The following is a 5471-nucleotide window of genomic DNA, read 5'->3' as shown; positions in this document are numbered from 1 at the left end:
GGGTGAGGCTTCCAGCTCCAGTAAGCCTTTAATCCTGTCTAATTCAAGCGCATCGGCCCCAGGGACTGGAGAAAAGCTGCTGGGGTGGTTTGACCCGGAAGGAACACTGTATCTCATCTTGCTGAGCAATCCCTGCATAGAATAACACAAATAACTGCTGTTTATTTTGAGTTCCTTGTACATGCCAGGCACTGTGCTGTGTGTTTTATGAACCAACATTTTCCCCCAGAGCCTTGCAAAGGAAGTTATGAACCTACAAATTAATATCATTCTTCCACTACTCTGGGTGATCCAGGACTGTGGGATTGGGTAGATCTCTTTGCAGTCTATTCTGAGAACTTAGGGAAGTATCTTATTTATGATATAGAGCACATAAGTGCTTCTGTATGAAGTATTGCAGTAACCAGCAAATAAAAAGCTCCCAGTTATTGGAAAACCTGCTAAATTAGATATTATCCCAATTTTATCGCCAGAGAAACAGGCCAGAGAGTTCAGTGGCTAATTAAGTCTAACATTTCATGGGGATGCAGGGCCAGGGGTAGGGGAGGCAGCAAATAGAAGCCAATGAGGCCAAGGTTGGCTCAGATAGTGCAGAGGTTAAGTCTGAGTATACCACCAGCCTCAAGTCTTGAACTTTATTCCTACCTCTTCCTAATGCGTCTGGCAACCAGGTATATCCTCCCACAGCTTTCCAATGAGAGGAATGACATCTCTGGACATCAGCATGGAGTATGGCAGCCCACACACCTTCTGGGCTTCATAGGACCAGTGATTCCAGATCAGATGAGGATAGCCCTGATCTCTAATAAGCATGATTCTCCTGGTTGAAGGAGACCCCCGTTAATTAGTTCAGGGCTCAGCCACAGCCTGCCAACTACAGGAAGAACAGAGTTATTGGAGGACTTGGGTCTCTGTGGTGCCAGACCTCACACAGAATCCAGATCATTCTACCCACCTGCGTGGAGCACGCCTGGGAACCAGTCCTAGCTGCATTTCTTGGGCTCCCCGCTCTTAGATCTTCTCCTAGAAATAACACGAATCTTGCTTGAAAATGACCTGCCAGTAACATATAGCAAAACCTAGAACCCCTGCTTTGAGGCACCCCTCTTGGCAAGGAGCATTTCTCTCATTTAAAGACGACGATGGTTCAGACGTCAGTGGTGTAGCCTGGGAGCAGCAGTTGGGAGAGTCGCCTGTGGCTCTGCCCTTCCTGGGTCCCCTCGGTTTTCTCCAGGAAACACTTCTTGGGCTGAGGCGGGAGTAGATAGGATCCCATGTGCACCTCAGCAGGCAGCCTGAGAACATGGTCCTGGGGACGGGGGTCTTTCTCTGCACAGTGGGGAGCCACAATCTGTTCTCTGGAAATTATTATCTCAGGATGTTTACCAAGTGGTTTATGAAGGCCAAAGAGGTCAATTAGCTAAAACAAACATATTTTTAGCTCATTAGGATTTGTTTAATGCCCAAACAACATATGGTCACATCTCTTCACCATTTGCAACCCATGGAAATGAGCCTGATTTGCTGGAAGAATAAGGCCAGAGGTGTGATATCATAGACATTGCCCTATCAATGTGTTTTGTTCATTTCCTCCGGTCCTGCAGGGAAGACTAGACCTTCTACTCTGACTCCACCTGGGAAACCCTACCTTGGAGCATGTGGCCCAGAACTCCTCCAAAGGGCATTGCTCTGTCATTGATGGAGACTGGGCCAGGCTCTCGATAGAAAAGCCTAGGGATACAGAAATAAGTCTCTTTTGGGAGAACATGTAGTACAGAGACGAGCTCTCCGGATAGAATGCCTGAAACTGTGGCTGGGCCTTGATTTGTGTGAGTGGCCCAGAGCCTCATGAGGAGGTGAGGAAAAGAATCAAAATTTGTTACAAGTCTCTGGGGTGCCTGAGTTGGGCAGTGCTTCCATCTGGGGTACAGCCCGCAGCAGGTTAGAGGGCATGTTTTGTTCCCAGAGTTCTGGAAACTCTCCAGGAGCCTGAGGTGCCTGGCCTGCAAGTGAGGGGAGCTGTAAGCAGAAGGCAGCCAGCCTCCTTAGCCCACCCTGGGTGTAATGTTCTGGGCAAGTCTCCAGAGTAGGAGCTTTCATGGTGAAAGTTTGCAAGTGGTAAAGCAAATATCCATATACTTATTGTTAAAAGAGAAACTTTGGCATAATAAAAATTTTGAGTTTATTTATTTGAACAGACAACAATACACTAATTGGCCAGCTTCAACCCACAGGAGCCCCAGGGAGGGCTTTTATAGGGTGAATGCCCAAGCAGAAAAAGGAAATTATTTGATTGGTTCAAGTTTGAGCTCTTGTCTTTGGAGTATCCCAGTGGGTAGCTCAAGACAATAAACCTGACGTTCAGTTGGCCACTGTGATTGGTGGAGCTTTAATTTTATTGTCTTTTAAATTAGCCGTGTATAGGAAATGGGACTGAGTAATGTCTTTTTTTGTTCATGTAAGAAGCACAGGGCATCAGAGCCACCAGGTCTAAGGACCTCTAATTTAGTTATTTTAATACTACCTACACAGATTCTAGACATTTCTTACCCTTTCCTTAGTTCACCTCTGCCTCTCTGACCCCACAACACACAAGCAGTATATTTTTTAGTCATTTTAAGTTGAACTTTATCTTTACTATATTTTGCCTTTTTGTGTTTACTTTTTCAGAATCAAAAGAGTTAAAGGTACTCATTTTCACAAAAATGTGTAAATGATCTCTTCCCAAAGACTTTCTTCTGATTCAAATTTCTTTACTAACCAGTAATAACCAAAAGGAGCCTTATTTCTGATCATCTGAGAACATGATCCTGGAGATGGGGGGTCTTTCTCTGCACAGTGGGGAGCCACAATCTGCTCTCTGGAAATTATTATCTCAGGATGTTTACCAAGTGGTTTATGAAGGCCTTCCCCCAAAGGAGCCTTATTTCTGGCCATCTGTATACCCACTAAATAGCTTTCTGTTCTCACTTGTCTCTGTATCATAGACAGAGACATACCTGAAGGAGAGACACACCTGTGGGTGCACCCCCCCCCAGATCTGCCCAGCCCAGGGTAGTGTAGAGACTAAGCTGCATTTTGTTTTACTCACTTAAAACATACAGCATAAACATCCCTCCCACTCGAAGTCTATCCATTAAATTCAGCATTTTAATCGCTCTAGAAGAGTTCTTGATGATGTGCTGATCTGTTCCCCTGGTGCTATGGTTTGGGTATTGCCCCTGGAATTCATGTGTTGAAAATTCATCCTCAAAGTTGGGTGTTAGTGATATTCGGAAGTGGGGCCTTTGGAAGGTAATTAAGATGAGATGAGGCTATGGCAGGGGGTGAAATAGAGGGGGAGCCCGGGATGGCATTGGTGGCTTTATGAGTAGAGGAAGAGGGATGAGAGCTGGCACACTTGCTCTGTCTTGTCATGCGATGCCCTCCACCGTGCTATGTAGCAGCAGAAGGCCTCACTAGATGCTGAACAAACGCTGCTGTACTCTGGACCTCATACCTCCAGAACCGTAAGCCAAATAAACTGTTCTTTAAAAATCATCTGGTCTGTGGCATTCAGTTATAGCAACAGAAAAGTCACCTAGTTAGATACTTTAAGTAATGCGTTTTCCTTCTTTAATGACATTGCAAGAAATATTCTCATGGACGTATTTTTAAGGGCCAATTGTTTTCTGTTTCTGTATATAAATCCTCAAAAAAGGGCTTCCTGAATTCGGGGTATATATACTTGTTTGTTTCCTGCAACATACTTTTCCAGTAAATTCTAAGATGTATGATAAATGTGTACGTTTTGTTTTTCACAACTGAATTGATATATAACTAACATATGAAAAACTGCCCATACATGAATTATATAATCTGGTGAGTATTGACTTGTATATAGACCCATGAAATTACGTGATAATGTATGTCGCGACCCCTGGCAGGCAAAGGAGACGCAACACAGGATTCTTCTTTCAGCAGTTTATTCAGGCCTTTATTCAAAATGTATCTTCAAGCTTCTCCTCCTCCACCCGTGCCTCCTAGCTTTAATAAAGCATCCTAAGCCCCAGTGCAAAGCTGCCACGTGGATCTTTCTCATAGGGTGTTATCTCAAAACGCGCCAACTCTCCCTAATAAGGAGTTGTTTATCACTGACCACAGTGGCAGCCAGCGCCATATTGTAATGGTGGCTATGGTCCGCAGAAACGGCTCACCACAAATGTATATTACTTTTACCACCATTTTTCCCCATACTCTATTAGCCAATCCACCCCACATCCCCATCTCCAGGCAATTTACTCCTTAGTTTTCTGTCATCAGAAAGTTTCTAGAATTTACATAAATGGAATTATGCTGAGTGGATGATTCTTGTTTGTCTATCTTCTTTCACACATTATAAAGCTCTTTGGGGTTGTTGAGTTCTCAGAAGGAAAAGGGAAGAGGACGAGTAGTCTGTCCAGACCATGAACACCAGGGTCTGCAGCTGGCCCAGAGGTTGACAGGCCCCGGGTTGGGTGTGGCTGCTTTCTCCACGGTGTAGTGGTACCCATCGGCACACCTGACTGTAGAGTTCCCAGAGTTGTGGATGGGAACTGAGGCTAGAAGAAAACACCCTGTGGGATTTCATAGATCTATCGCTCAGAAATCATTATGAGCATCAGTGCAAGGTTATGGACATTATAAAAAACAAAAACTTATTACCTACAGTCTCTATCATTTCATAAAAGCAGAGAGATAGATAAGCACACCCCAAACCACATGTTACTTTAATGAACAACTTTTCTGCCCTCATCTTACTCACTTTATCCAGAAAGAAACTTCTGGAAAATCTCTCCAGCCCCTTGTGGGTCAGTATGTTAGTCATGTCTGCCACAACCGAGGACTCCCCACAGCCCCCATCAAGACGGCTCCTACGTCAGGGTTCACCAGAACAGATGGTGCTGCAGAGAGGCAGATGTTGGCCTAGGCTGGGAAGCATCTTTCTCATGGGCAACATCGTGTGTGTGATCATGAAACAGGTCCCCTGGGGACTGAATCATTCCCTGAATCAGCCTCCAGGGTGCCCCGGGACTTGGAAAACCAAGATGCCAAACACACGCTTGTATCCAGAATCAGCAACATTATTTGCAGGACTGACTGAGGAATGAAAATGGGGGCCCCTTTTACAACAATTCTTACAAATGTCAAGATGGCCCCAAAACATTCAAATCATCTCAAGGTCTATGCAGCTGCCCGAGCCCCACACCTATGCTCCTATCCATTCCAAAGCCCTCTGAGCTCAGGTCTCTTGTGAGTAAAAGGAGAGCACAACCCTGAGGACCTAACCTTGAGACTCTCTGTGCCATTACAGATTGCATCGGGGCCTGCATCAGAGGCTGGCCAGGCAGAGAAAAAACCCACAGAGGTGGACAGGCGCCAGGCTTTGCTGCTGCATGTCCTGAGCTACCACCTCCAACATGCCGACCTCATCTAAAGAGGAGCAAGCAAAA

Source organism: Ictidomys tridecemlineatus, chromosome 1, assembly GCF_052094955.1.
Source record: "Ictidomys tridecemlineatus isolate mIctTri1 chromosome 1, mIctTri1.hap1, whole genome shotgun sequence".
Classification (NCBI taxonomy): domain Eukaryota; kingdom Metazoa; phylum Chordata; class Mammalia; order Rodentia; family Sciuridae; genus Ictidomys; species Ictidomys tridecemlineatus.
This window is presented reverse-complemented; position numbering follows the sequence as displayed.